The following is a 16050-nucleotide window of genomic DNA, read 5'->3' as shown; positions in this document are numbered from 1 at the left end:
GGGTGTAAACTTCTGAGGACAGAATCAGGCCTGTGTCTTTTCTTATTCACAATTACCTTCAAACCCTTGTCAACTGACGGCTTTAAAAGCCATTGAAAAGAAAGTCACATGTGCACTGAGAGGAAGGTTATTTCTTCTTCTTCTTGTTAGTTGCCATCAAGTTGGTTTTCACTCATGGCTGTCTCTGGTGACGGAGTCCTGGCAGTGCACTGGCTCTTCAGGAGAAAGACAAAGCTTTCTACTCCCATAAACAGTGACAGTGTCAGATGCACAAGGGCAGTTCTACCCTGTCCTATAGGGTTGCTATGAGTCAGAATTGACACAATGGCAGTGCATGTGGCTTTTGGAGGCTGTGGAGTATTACTTGTTTGCAGAAAGGCTGTGATCTTTCAAATGCAGATTTCCTGGTTTTCTTCTGAGTTACCTCTGTGCCTCAGTTTGTAGTCAAGGGTTTAACTGCTTGCAGGTCAGGAGGGATGTCAAGGTCAGATTGGCCTTCTGCTATTTCGTGGGCTCTGAGGTGAGAGATGGTTTATAAAATGCATCACGTTTCAACAAAAGAAGAATATTAGCTAAGAATTCTAGGAGGACATGCTATATGTGAAGAATGACACTTTGTGTCACTCTTTAGATTATTGAATAAAATAAAATCTTGTTTCAAACCTACAATTTCAAAATTAAGATTTTAATTAAAATAGTTTAGTTTTAAATTCATGAGTCTGTATAAGAGGCCTGGATCTTACATGTTTTGTTTCAGATAGAGAGAACTATCTGGCAAAGAACTAGTGGGCAGAGAGTCTCTAAATATAGGGAAAGCTCCAGGTGGTACAGACAGAGACTTGAGATTATGATGCCTGGTTCCAATATTTACTATTTTCTGTACTGGTACATCGCCTTAACCTCTCTATGCCTCAGTATTTCATGTGTAAAATGTGGATCATTGTAGTATCCTTCGCTTAGGGATGTTTTAAGGACTGAATGATTTAATTCAGGTAAAGCTATTAGAAATATATCTGGCACGGAATAAAGATAAGCTTACAATTACTAGAAGATAGAGAAAAAGGATGAAAATAGAGATAAACACCAACACATCAATTACTTGTTAAATATAATACATTTGTGTCTCATGCTCCCAACTCCGTGCACTAGAAAGCAGGGCTCTATGAGCTATTTTATCCAGTGAGGCAAGAAGGCCTCTTCCCCTGACTTTATCAGTACACTCTTCATGCTGGACTAAGACTCACTGTGACCTCATGTTAACTAATACTTCCATCAAAGACTGTTTTCAAAAAGTAGCATTCACATGTTCCATATCTTTGTGGGAGGCACATGTACAGCCATACACAGCCTCAAAGGAGGGTTAAAGATTTGCCGACAGTCTGCCTGTGCAGCAAGCTCTGAACAGGTAGTGCTCAAATGGTGAGAAGGCTGAGGGCTGAGGCGTATGGCATCTCTGTTAGGCACTATAAGGCTTTTGATGGGTTCTGGTAGTGCATGGAGTTAAGCATTGGGCTACTCACAAAATGGCCAAGGGTAGAAACCCACCAATCCGTAGGAGGGAAAAAGATGGAGCCATCTACTTCTGTGAAGATTTACTGTCTCTGAAACTCCAGAGGGCAATTGTACTCTACTCCAGGTTGCTAGGCGTTGGAATTGACGTGATGGTAGTGGAGTACCATTACCAGAAGGAACAACTGTGACCACATGGTGCAGATTACAGTGAGGCATAATTTGATTTGTTATAAGTAACAGTCATATCATAAGGGGCATAAAGTTGACAATAAAGAAGGTGTGGAAAAGTAAGCAATCTCAAAAAATTCTCACATTAAGCTTTTGTCTCAAGTGATCATTGGTTAGTAGACTATAGGGTTTGTTTGTTTGTTTGTTTTAATATGCTTGTATTCAACTGGAGATTTGCTACTACTTCCACTAGACTATGCCATTAATAGAAACTAATATTCTCATGTTTTCAGTTCTTTCTAAAAATGTGTTTATGGCAGACATCCATTAATTGCCATACGAGGGATTTTACAATTGCCATAATTTGGGGAAATGTTACTGTGCTAATAAATATAATTACGGTTGTTTTTCTCCAATGAAAGCTTAGAACTAAAATTTCTGTTATGTTCCAAGTTTGCGCCTGGGTAATATGACTAAGTAATTGATCTATTTCATTAATATGAAGCTGCCACTCTATAGTTTAACTTGAAATACATACAAATATGTGAATGTCAAGAATAGCTTTTACAACATTATAGTATTTTTAATAGGAAAACTGTAAAACTGTATTTGCTCTTTCATTCAGAACAGGAGGCAATGGAGTAGTGGGGATGGAGGCATAGGGATGAGAGGATGGACCAGAAGACACAGGTTCTTTTTTTTTTAAACATTTTATTAGGGGCTCATACAACCCTTATCACAATCCATACATATACATACATCAATTGTATAAAGCACATCTGCACATTCCCTGCCCCAATCATTCTCAAAGCATTTGCTCTCCACTTAAGCCCTTTGCATCAGGTCCTCTTTTTTTTCCTCTCCCTCCCCGCTCCCCCCTCCCTCATGTGCCCTTGGTAATATATACATTGTTATTTTGTCATATCTTGCCCTATCCGGAGTCTCCCTTCCCCCCCTTCTCTGCCGTCCATCTCCCAGGGAGGAGGTCACATGTGGATCCTTGTAATCAGTTCCTCCTTTCCAACCCATTCACCCTCCACTCTCCCAGCATCGCCCCTCACACCCCTGGTCCTGAAGGTATCGTCCACCCTGGATTTCCTGTGCCTCCATCTCCCATATGCACCAGTGTACAACCTCTGCCCTATCCAGTCATGCAAGGAAGAATTCAGATCATGATAGTTGTGGGGAGGAAGCATCCAGGATCTGGGGGAAAGCTGAAGACACAGGTTCTTAATTCCAGTTTAGAAACTTACAAGAAATTTGAGCACACCACTGAACCTCATTAAGTTTTAGATTCCATCTATGTAAATGGAAATGCTAATATCTGATCTAATTATCTCACTTTCTTTCTGTAAGGATCTGGTGCTGAGATATAAGTGAGAGAATTCTATAAATGCATGGCATTGTTCATCAAAGTCTCATCTTATGGAACCCTCTCCTCTTCTTGATATTAATATTTAGGTCTTCCCATTTTTAAATTTACTTTTTTATGATATAAAGAATACATGAATATATTCTCATTGTAGAAATCCACACATTACCATGCAGAGAAGAAGATAAAAGTTCCCTTGACTTGCCATCAAAGCAACTACTCCTCCTGTTTTGTAGTATCACCATAAACAGTTCTATGAGTTTTCTTTCAGAACATCTATGTTTGTATATGTACACATATGGAATATAATTTTATTTTGCATGTTTGAATCACCATGCTGATTTCTAACTCACACATTTAGCTAGTTCAAGCAAAATAAGGGTGTGTCCCCAACTCTTTTTCTCCTAAGAAATGTGGCATCACTAACCCAGCAATATTTTCAGGTGAAGATTGGCTGAGGCGCATGAAAGCGGTGTAGAAAAATTGGAGCGGGTTTCTGTATTCACAGCAAGCACAAAACCCATATACAAATGAATGCGTTTCAGTGTCATAGTCATGAAACCCCATTGCGCTAGTAAATGGGAAATAACACCTCAGGGCCACCAATCTAAAATCATCTCTATGTGTTGAGTACCCCTGATCTGCCAAGATGCACCGATCCTCGGTGTGATCACATAGATTGCATCGGTCACAAACAGAGAAAAGCACATGATTGCGAGGAAAATGGTGACAGCACTGCCAGCCCAGAAATCACAGCTCAGGCTCGGCGACAGCAGACTATCACCCCTGCCGCTTGACAGGTGTGCGCTGAAATTTATGGAAAGCTTTTCTAGCCCAGCCATCGGGCGGCTGAAAAGAATGGTGGATGCCTTGAGCTTTGACATTTATTACAGCTTTGCCAGCATATCTGTCTTGTAGAGTGTGATTTGAAAAACGATATGTCTAACCATGATCTTAATAAGCTCATTTGTTCCAGGGTCTCATTGTGCTTGGGCTTGCTGATGGAAGAGAAGACAGTGAACAATATAAATAACCGGGGCATCCTAGGGAAATGGCTGTACTTATTTCAATATGGAGACAGTCCTGATGTTTAACGTTTCTGGTTGCCCTACATCAGAGGGACATTACAACACAGCTTTGAGCAGTTTCGTAATAGAGATTCCACTTCTTAATAACTTTGATGTCAACTAATTTGACTGTGGAAATTGAAATATGTGTCTTCTGATGAAGTGAGTTCGCTCACCAACCAAACCAAAGAAAGAAAAAGAAGATCCTCTTTGAACCAATGCTCTAGATAAATGTTGAAAGAAAACTTTGAAGGTTTTATTATTTTTTAACTTACTATTCTTTAAAAGATTTTAAACACATGGTCTATTTCTTCATTTATTTTTTAAATACCCTGGGAGGACATAGATGAGTCAAATAGCCCCATGTGGTACACAATGAACAAGTGGATGTTCAACACGATGCTTAAAACCATCTTTATCAGAACCTGGACCACAGATAGCATACAGCATTTCTTCATTTTCTGGGTAAATGTAGTCTTTAGCCCACACCACCTATATTTGAAGGCATCTATTTGATGCCTATAATGGTACAGTACACATTTAATCAAAGATATTGAAGTAGTGCTTTAGAAACCCCAGTATTATGTTATATTGATAAACAATATTTTCTATTTTATGGAAGAGCTCTTGTTTTCCTTTTTAGTTCATTTCTAACCAGAAGAACTATTTCATTTTGTGGAAGTTCGGTTCCCCCTCTCTTTTACACCTGTATGTATGTATTTAATCCAGCCAATTAACATATCCTTGCCTGGTCTTACTGTGCCTCATAACCTTGCTCTGTTTGAAAATCAGCCCTCTTGGACAAACTAAACAAAGAAATTAACAAAACAATACTTGAAAGAGACAATATCATGTCATAAAAGGAATACAATATCAGACTGTGAGGGAAAGCATGGAAAGCACTATGCAACTAAGTTTTAACATCTCACCGAAATGAAAGGACCATTTTTGGGAAAATACTAATTATTTCAGTTTTCCCAGGAAGGAGTTGTAAACTTAAACACAGTTACTAGACTGCTCATAGAGTTGGAGGAACTAAAAAAGCTATCATAAAATCACTTTCAATAGATAAAGAAATTGTCAGAGAAATAAAATATTACATTAATAAATTAACAGATATCAATAATTATTTTACCTCGATAGATACTAAAGGCATTCAAGAGATTTCAAGGACCATTTTTAAACTTTGATCAAATGCTACTCTTTCAAGAAATCACCATGAGGACTCAGGACCAGCGTCTCCAAAGACATCAAGGATAATTAGCATAACATCATCCACGAAGACAGTGTTGTACATTGCGCCTCCGTGAGTAGTACCTGGAGTCCTAAAAGCTCATGGGCAGCCACTTAAGGTGTAATCATTGCTCATTCCCAGGCTAGAGGCGGGCTTGATGAAAGTCAACAGCACATGGGAACACTCAATCCAGTGGACAAATGACTCACGTGGACATGGATCCCCATGACCCTGCGATGAGAAGAGGTAGATGCTGCCTGGCTGCCACTACCAACTGAGCCGAAAGGGAGACCATTAGAAGGCCCTAGGTAGAGTGGGATAAAATCGTGGAACAAATTCAAAGTCATCAAAGAAATCAGGCTTATTAGCCAGATAGAGGTTAGTGGGATTCCAGAGACAATAGCTCTTAGTCACTCTTCAGCTCTGGCTCTGAATCCACCTCTCCCTTTCATGGCTCAATTTTCAGTCAAACAATAGACAAGGTTAAGGGGAACAATAATACTTGTGAAATATAATAAACACCTTAGAATAATCAATGATTTCAATCCAAAGGACTCAAAGAGTTAGCTCAGAAGGGTTAGGAAAGACGGTGGGGTGGAAACAGTGCAAAGGGAGGGTGGAGGTAAGTGAAGGGACCCTGGCTGAGGGAGTTGCCACCAGTGAGATGAAGTGAAAGACACATTGTTGGCTATAAACCCAGTGATCTGCTCTGATGACCGCCACCCAATTCATGAGTAAACATTGTTTAAAGTCCTTGATTTCTTCAGATGAAAGTAAGCTCTCCTTTGAATTCTCACATTACTAATTTATTTCTAGCTATGACACTTTACACTTAATACTGTAACTTGTTTGTGTGTGTATATATGACATCTACTTTATTTAGCTACAATGTCCACATGGTAGAGATTCTTTTTGTATTTATTTTTCATCTCCCACAGCATCCAGGCCTGAGTAGCTTATTCATAAGTGCTTGCTAAACAAATAAATGTTTGAAGATGGGCATATATTATTTAAAATTATAACTGCTAGGATGTATATAGAGAAGGACAACGGGTACTTGTCTAAACATCTTCCTTTCACATTATTTAATAATTGGGAACATCAGAATACATATGTGAGGGGTCAGAAGGCAGCCTTTCTGACTGCTTTGCCATCGTACTTCTTCTCCAACAATATGTTTATAGGGCTGCTTACATTGTTCCTTGATGGTGACAAAAATAGTATGCACCCTCGGGAAAATTGGGAGTGGTAGTTTGTACTTACAGAGTGAGGAGCAGTGGGGGGGTGGGGGGCACCTGTCTGGCCTTCTCCAGCTCCCAAGGATGACTGCCATCAGCCAGAGAGATCAGACATGCCTCCCCCTCCATCGCTTTTGATCCAACTCTGACATCAACTGTTCATGCCTTGCTGCTCTCCTTCTGTGGCTAGCTTTGATCATACCTGCCAATGGCCACACAGAACTCATAGACAATGCTCAGGGCTATGGGGTTTACTGGAGAAGTTAACCGGCTACAGGTCAGATGAGAAATATTCAGGACACAGTTTTTAAGTCAGGACAGTTTCGTCTCTGCAAATATGTCTCTCCTAACCCTCACTCTTTACAGGGTCTCTGCGCCCCATGGGCAATGTTACAAAGCTCGTTCAGGGTTGACAGTAATTTCCCAAAGTGCATGCAATTCATTAATATGTACCTTAATGGTATAAGCTTCCCCCAGAAGGCACCCAGCACCAGCTCTGTGGATAAAGCAAAGCAGCTTGCCCAAGTAAGTGCCCAGAGACACCCAACTCCACAAGCCAACCTCCTACTGAAAAGCACTCAGCTCTCCTTTTTCTGTGTGCTGGGCCGTCCACTGCGCCTCCTCTCACTCTGGCTTCTGTTCTGCCGCGGCTGTTCTTCTGCTACTCCTCCGGTGTGAAAGCTGTCTCCTAGCCCAAGGAATTTCAATGTGCAGGGATCGCAGTGTCCAAAGGATATGATCCACTCCTGGCTCTTCTCTCTTGCTGCAGCGAGTTCCCTGTTGCTACTTCTGAGACAGAGGGTCTCAGACCTCAGAGGACGGTAATCTCACTGCGGTAATCACACCGCACCCTATTAGCAAGTAGCTACAGTGGAGTCCTCTAACCCAGCAGTGGCTTTGCCTACCTTCCTACTCAGGTCCATCAGGGAATGAGGACTGCCTGCCGGGAGCAGCAAAGGCGACGACGACTAAAGCAGTCACACTGAACACTTCGCTGCACTACAGGACATTAGCATTGTTGCAGTCCCTTGTTTTCATCTTTCGAACACAGTGTCATAATGCACAAAGTTAAATTACAATCTGCGTTATTGAAAATAATAAAGTCACAACCGTTAAGGAGCTTGTGCTGGCATTGGTAGGTATCATTGAGTTGGTTCTAATCCATAGCCACCTTATGCACAAGAGCATTAAACACGATCGAGCCCTGGATCATCCTCATGATTGCGATTTGAGTCCATTGCTGGAGCCACTGTTTTGGTCCATCTTGTGGGGGGTCGTCCTCTTTTTGCACGGACTAGTTTCCGAAGCAATGTGCTCTTCTCCAGGAACTGACCCCTTGACACCGTGTCCAGGGTACATGAGGCCAAGTCTTCCCTCCTTGGCTCCCGGAAACATTCTGATTGTATGGTCAAGACAGATTTGTTCATTTATTATACTTGCTCACAGGGAGTTTTCCATATACTAAAATCCTTATTATAATACTGAAAAGTTTCCCTCTACATAGTCCAAAATACTCTCATATATGGTTTTAGCTGAGCCACTGTACCAGGAACTTAAATGGTGAATTATACCCGAAGGATAAAATCCACAGCACCCCCACATTATATGGACTTGTTCTATAGTCTTCATGATTACTTTCATGCTAACATTGTAACTTACGAATCCATATTTCTCGTGACCCACCTTATGAGGTGTGGCCATTTCGTTGAAGGCAGCTAGGGTTTAGAAGCAGGCAAACCTCTTGTCTTTTAAGTGTCCTGCCGTTTATGTGAGTGAGCTTCGGCCAACTGCACGGTGTTTCTGAGTCTCAGTTTGTTCATCCGCACAGAAAGAGAAGTACTAACTTAATTTATGTGCTGAGAGTTAAATGCAAGTATATAATGCTGATAAAATCATGTATCACATAACAGATTCTCAGCATGTGCCTTTCCCCCTCTTACATGAAAGATCGTAATAACTGGGGTGTCTGAGTCTTCATTAATTGGCCCTAAAATTCCTTCCTTTAGAGCCTCTAAAAAAACCCTCCAGGGGATACTTACCTGGCAGGGGAGATACCATGATCACGAAGGTGGTTTTCCCAGGGCAAGGTTTATCCATTGCACTCCAATGTGCTGCAATTTCCCAAATGTGGGAAACTCGACTGCATAATTTGTGGTAGTAAATTTAAAAAAAATTTTTAAAGCCTCAAGGGGGGGGGGGCAGGGGTGGTCCTCTTGTACCCTATTGAGTTATTCAGGATTCCTCACACATAAGCAAAAGAATACTCATACATTCATATAAAGATAAAATCCAGTGAAATATTTCTGAAGTTTGTTTTCACATCACTTTCCAGCAAAAAACAGATTTCTAAGAATTGTATGACTTAATTATTCATTGGTAATCCAAAACTCTTCAAATGCTTTAGATTCTCTTTAATATTCCTCATTATTCCCCCCAAAAATGTAACCTTTTCTTTGTCATTGCTGTGTAGAAATGGAATGCCAATATAACCAATAATTATATTAAATTGCTTCCTGGGTAGAGGGCCAAGGTCTGATGAGAGTAGGAGAAAGGAGGTTGTAAAAAAGTGAAATTCTAAAGGTCCACAGTAGATGGAATAATTAAAAATAAATCTCAATATGAGTTAATGTTTTTGAAAAGCATGTAAAAATGAAATGCTAAGGATTTGATAACTCTTATCTCAGGAAAGAAAAATGAGAGGACAAGACATTGTTGGGATAGTTTTATTTTTATTTTTTGTAATTGATTATACAGAATCATTTGGATTTTAATTGCTAAAATTAAAGTCTGCTGATTGTATCCATATAGTTGTTCTTCTCTTCTCTCCTCTTCCTCTTTAATGTATGAGTATCTGGAATCCCGAGTATTATTTCTAGGAATTCCCAAAATTAATGGAAAGGTAGGAATAATATATTATACAAGGGTCTATCCTTGTAGACTCTTCATAATTAAGAAATAATTGTGAAAGAAATACTGTTCTTTATATTAATGTAAAACTGAAGAATTAGCAAGTGATACAATGGGATAGAATACAAATCTAAAATTTAAAGTTAAGATTTATGTTTATTTCACATTCTTCAGTGTGAAAAAGTTCAGAGAAGGTTCCATGTATGCAAACATCTGCAAAGAAACAATTTAATATGCCAATAGCTGTTATTTTCATAAGATAGATTGCAACTATTTCACTTTTTAATTTTTGACTTTGTGTCTATTTTTAGTTTTTGAACTAACCAATATGCACTTTTTGATTATTATTCAATTATTGACTGTTACTTTAATGAATGGAAACATTGAATCATGTGCATTTTTTAAGAATCAGTTTGATTTGTTTTCCTTTTTCTCAATTAATGTGCTTTCAGTTACATTAATTATGTTTTCTGTGGGGATATTAGGGTTCAAATTAAGAAATAATTGTGACCAGGCAGTTTTCTCATGGCTTAACTGTAAAAGCAATTTTATTTTGTTTCCCACAGTCCCATTAAAACTAATCAGTGGGTATTATCCCTACCTTGATATCTGAATAAAAATATTTTCTGACTACTCATTGGTCATAGAAATCTTTCTCTCCTCTCTCATTATTTCACACACACACACACGCAGTCTTCGCTCTAATTCATGATGTAAAAGGGAATGTTTTCTTTCTCCTATTAAAGACTCACGGCATTACAAAGGTCAGCAGATAGACCTGGTTTTATGTATGTTTATTCTCCTTTTCTTTTCAATCTTCTGTTTTCTTTTCGTTTGACCTATGTTATTATTGGTTTGCCTACTTCTATAAGACAGGCATGGGAAGCAAGCTCAAAGTGAGAAAGCAATGGGACTGGTGGTCCAAGAGGGATATGGGGGGAGAAGGAGGCAGGGGAAGGGAGTGGTCAGCGAACAACACCATCGATAGGAGGACCACGAGGGAATTAAAATCAACAACTAGGAGGATGTAGACACACTGGGGAGCAACGGCACTCTAGCTGAGAGGAAGTACTAAGAGGCGGAAGTAGGGTGAACATGATGGTGGGGCAGAAGAAGGTCAAAGGAAACAGGAACAATCTAGAAAGCAAAGCTATGGGTACAGGTATAAGCATAAATGTGTAGAAATGTAAATATATTAATTAATAAAAATAGAGGTATTGGCCTATGTACATATATTTGTATGGCAATTCAGAGATAGCGGATGGACTTTGGACCGCTGCTCATACCCTCCCTCAATACAAGAACACTTTGCTTTAACAAACTGGCGTTCTGTGATGCTCCCCTTCCCTGCACAATCGCAGAAGACACAATGGGTACATAAGAAAATGTGGTAAGGAAGGCAGATGATGCCTGGTTATTAAAAGTTATAGCATCTGGGGTCTTAAAGACTTGAAGATAAACAAGCAGCCATCTAACTGAGAAGCAACAAGCCCACATGAAAGAAGCATACCAGCCTGTGTGATCATGAGGTATCACAGGGATAACAGGCATCAGAAGACCCATAACACACAAAGAAAAACAAACAAAAAGCCATATTGTTGAGAAGGAGTGGGGTCAGAGCAGAGATCCAAAGCCCATCTGTAGACAATGGGACCTCTTCCCACAGAGGGGTCTCAGGGAAGGGATTAGTCAACCAGAGTGCAGTTTAGCACAGATGAAGCACACAATATTCCTCTGGTTTCTTGAGGCTTTCTCCCGCCCCCCCTCCCCCAACTATCATGCCCCAGTGCTGCCTCTCACTTCAGACTAGACCGGAGCACATACGGGGTACAGAGAAGAGAAAAGAGCTCAAAACATGGAATCCAGGAACAGGAATGGGAGTAGCGATACCAGAAGAGTGGAGGAAAGGTGGGAGGAAGGGGAGCTGATCACACTGATCGACACATAACCACCACCTCACTCTCTCCAGGGGGACGAAAAACCGAAACCATGGGGAACAGAGACAGTGGTCGATGTAAGATATGAAAATAATACTAATTTATAACTTATCAAGGGGTCACGAGGAGAGAGGAAAAACAAGTGCTGATATCAAAGGCTCAATAGCAAATAAATGTCTAGAAAAGAATGATGGCAACATACGAACAAATATGCTTGATACAATAGATGTATGGAGTGTTATAAGAGCTGTAAGAGCTCCCAATAAAATGATCTTTTAATTTAAAAAAAAGAGTGACAGCAGACAAAACTCAAATACAGAAAGACCTACTGTTTTCCATGTCTTCAACCGATCTAGTTTCTTTCCTTCTCACTCAGGTGGTTTAAGGGAACCCTTTGCAGGATGTGGAGGGAAAGAGTGAAAGGAGGGCAGGAGGAGAGGAAAATTAAATCTAGACTTTCCTAGTTCCTCTCCTAAGTCACATGGCAAGTAGTGAATCTGGCAGATATTTAAAGTCGACTCTTTCTGGCGTGGATGCATTTAAGGTTTCCTTGGATACCCTTCCTTCCTGGAGGACATTTCCCTGCAGGGTCCTGGGCTGCAGGTGGTCCCTGTTCCTGAGTCTGCAGCTTCTTCCTTGGCTCTAGAACTTTTAAGCATTTCACTGCTCAAATATTTGCCGTGGAGTTCCTGACTTCTCACAGGCAGCAGTCTAGGGAATGGTGATCAATCTTACACTACACACTTAGGAATGGAGCCTCTTCATGTTCTACTGCACTGAAGACAAGAACACTCTCGTTTTAATACCTATTACATGTAGGTCCATTTCTAACCATAAGTAAATTGATCATGAGAGGAAGTCACCTAACTCACACAGAGTGCTAGCTTGGGCATCTTCATTGCAACTAATCAGAAAAGGATCCACAAGTTGCCTGCATGTTAAACACATCAGCCTCCCCCTCCCCTACCCCCCAGCACCCAAGGGCCAAATGTAAACAGCTTTAGCAGAATTATTTATTTTACACTCTCTGCAAGCATCCTTCTCATGTCTCTATCTTCAATAGTAGATGAGGGGAATTTTATATTTTATTTTCATTCTTTCTGTCTTCTTTACCCCACTCCCCTACTTTCTTAAAATCACATATATGGTCACATTTATTTATTAATTTGATCCTAAATATACCCACAGAAAACATCATCAGTGCAACTAAAATGTACCCTGTGGGGCTTACTGAAAGCACGATTTCATAGTAAGAAGCAGCGCCTTACACCCTCGGGAGGGAAGTGTCGAAGTGGCTGATATCCCTGAACTCTTGTCTCTCCCTTCACTCGAGGGAGGGCCGGTAGGGAAAGAAGAGACAGGGGTAGCCCAGTCTATTGTCCTCGTCAAGTGGATCCTTGGGGAAAATGACCCAGATGGCGCCCAGACAATTCCAACTCATGAAAGCTCTGAATGTCAGCATACAACTGCCAGGACTTTCTTCCATTGCACCTCTGGGCAAACTTGAACCTCCACTCTGCGTTAGCAGACAACCTAGAATGTCCCAGTGATTCCCTTGGGCAAATACTTGACTGTTTCTTGCTAGAAGGAAGACTTCCACAGTAGAGTCCCGGTACTCAGCCGCATCAGTACAAAACTGACATCACCGGATTTCGACGAGAAAATTTCGCATCAGAGCTCGAACAAAACTTGGAAATCCAACCCAAAACACGTGATTTTTGTAAACAAAAGCGGTTCGTGCTTTGCTCACTCAGCGTTAGTTGGCGTTGTTAGTATGAGTTGTTAAAATCTTTTACAGCTGTGTTCCAAGCGTTTTGCATTAACTTTCTTAGTTTTTGTGCCTTTTAAAAATGATTTTAGATACAAAACATGGGTCCTAAGAAAGAGTTTTTTGAGCAGAATCATCATGCTTAGAAACTGGTTAACCGTGTTATTGATACTGTTGATGATAATTTAGTAAACCCATTTAGAAAACAGTTAAGGAAACGCCAGCAGGAGACCATATTTGACAGAATATTTTAATGTTATTTTTTATCGAAAGCCAGCCAGGTCCTAGTGAAAAAAGGCAAAGAAGGGAAAATCGCCTGAAAAGCAGCTACCAGTTGATTTGACGGAAGGGGATCTCCCTTTCACACGATGCCTCTCTCTCCATCCCTCCTCTGCACATCCATGTCCACAGGTCCAGATCCTCATCCATCTCAAGGTGTGGATCATAGCTTTTTAATGTTGTGTTTCTTATCTAAATTGTATTATTTAAATTTGAACTTATTTACTTTGAAATTTCTGTGTAATGTTTGTATAAAAAGGCAAGGTTAGGGTAAAAACCTGGTGGTTGAGAATGGGTTAACCCATCCTCCGTGGTTTCTTATGGGGAAAAAATGATTCAAAACTCTACTGCATCGCATCTTGATGCTCCTTCTAGAATAGATTAGCGTCGAGGTCCAGGATTCTACTGTATCAGAAAGGTCCGTTTGAGGATATTCTCTACTAAACATTGTTCAACATAAATAGAACCCAGGGTCTCTGTGATATAGCTCCTTGGAGATTATCAGATAGCCTACAAAACTCTACGGGGTAAAAGATTGAGACCTATCATAATTTAAACACTCATTGTGTCTGAGAACCCAAGAGTGTCACTTACAGATTGCACTGTTACCCTGGGTGAGAAGTGCACCTCCTAGCTGAACAAAAGGGCCAAGCAAGCAGCCCTTGACTTGGTGTTTCATATCTTCCTGCTCCCAATGCACGACTTTATGCTTATTTCTTGTCATTATCTAGTAGCTTTTGATATTCAGTAAGATCTCTGATTCCTGGGAATCCTGATTTGACCATCTTATTCTGTGTTGGCTCTTTTCCTCAACCACTTTTGAAGAAGTTCACCGTAGATTGCCCCACATTAATTACACCTAATTATTTCCAGGAATGGCCTGCTTACTTCCAAAATATGTCAAACTAATTTATTCTCCACCTTCAAATGATTCATGATTAAAATTTTATTTATGTTTTGGGAAAGGCATCTATAAGTGTCATTTTGCAATTAGTGGATTGCAAATGTCCCATTCATGGCTTATTATAGCCATGAATGTAATTTGAACAATGGAATGACTGCCTCTACGTCCTAATAACTCTGTATATTTGATTATTTTCTTCTGTAGATGTATGTCATTTTATTGTCTTTGGTTTTTCTTTTTGTTTCTCTGTACTAATTTGATTTGATTTTTCAGATATTAAGATCTATAGTACAGGTCCTTTTGCTTTTTTGGTCCAATGTGTAAACAATTCTAGCCAAACCCTTACATCCCTGTCTTATCCTGAGACATTGTATCAAAAGACATTCCATTTTCTGGTTGTTGCCACTGACAGTAAGTTTCACTGCTTTCTCTTTGCCTTAATCTTCACCTTGCCTACAATTTTAGGATGCCCTCAACTTGACTTTCTTTGCTTATATTCTCCTTCAGGAAAACAAACAAATAAAAAGCATTAAGCAACAGTATAATTGATTCCAATATCTCTAACAACTACCACAATGCTGTGTGTCTAAAAAATTAGCATCCATTTTTATTAACATATTTATAAACATAGGGCAAATTATATTCAATTAAATATTGAATATATTTCAGGTCTATTCTTAAGGTAGTATACTAGAAATTAGAGAGTAAGAAGCCTATATTCTAATGCAGTGGTTCTCAACCTGTGGGTTGTGACCCCTCTGGGGGTTGAACAACCCTTTCACAGGGGTTTCCTGATTCATGACAGTAGCAAAACTACAGTTATGAAGTAGCAACGGAAATAATTTTATGGTTGGGGGGTCACCACACCATAAGGAACTTATGAAAGGGTCGCGGCATTAGGAAGACAGAACCACTGCTCTCGTGGCAAAAGGGGGGATTGGAAGACAAACCACAACCACGTTAGAAGGTCAGAGGTAGAAATGATGGAAGATATCGTGGTGAGAGCAGAGACAAGTGAAACCTACTACCAACCAATGGAACAGAACAAATGAAATGTCCCCTACATGCTGAGTTTTCATGCAGAGGTGGAGTTCAAGAGCAGGATCAACGAAGAGGCAAAGAAGGAAATGGCAGGCAGAGACAGGAGCAGCCTGGAGAAGCGTTGTTCGAGTTTGAAGAATCCATGGGTTACCATCTCTAAACCAGTGTCCTGGCGTCGCACTTACTGGTTATTTGGATTCAGAAGGAAATTGTTGGATCTCTAAACTATATGAATAAAATTACGGTGTAACAGAAACTTACTCGGAAATGAATCACCGCGTCAACAACTCCATATTTATTGTTGAGTGGGGAAGGGTATGGATGTAGTCAAAAAGTGCATAGATATCCTTTGAAATTAAAGACATTCACGTCTTTGTCTTGCCCCTTTGCTTCTTCCCTTTCCAAATGGCCAACAGTTACTTTCACTTACATGGAACCAACTAAGGTAAAGAAATTATTCAACAGCATTTTTCTCCACAGCTCCTCTTTATCATGATAATGGGCCAAAAGCTAATCGATCCTTGAACTTTTAAAATTATTATTCAAAACTGAAGTAGACATTATCAATAAGTCATTATCTGTAAGCCAATGGTAAATGCTACACTTCAGAAATGTCTAAGGGG

General features: G+C 40.1%; 1 pseudogene; it reads left to right on the top strand.

Moving 5' to 3' along the window:
* Positions 1-8622: 8622 nt before the first annotated feature.
* Positions 8623-8768, top strand: LOC142425007 (U1 spliceosomal RNA; annotated as a pseudogene).
* Positions 8769-16050: the final 7282 nt, after the last annotated feature.

This window comes from Tenrec ecaudatus, chromosome 13 (genome assembly GCF_050624435.1).
Source record: "Tenrec ecaudatus isolate mTenEca1 chromosome 13, mTenEca1.hap1, whole genome shotgun sequence".
In the NCBI taxonomy this organism is placed as follows: domain Eukaryota; kingdom Metazoa; phylum Chordata; class Mammalia; order Afrosoricida; family Tenrecidae; genus Tenrec; species Tenrec ecaudatus.
Note: the sequence above shows the minus strand (reverse complement) of the source record. Positions and strands in the feature narration are given on the sequence as shown.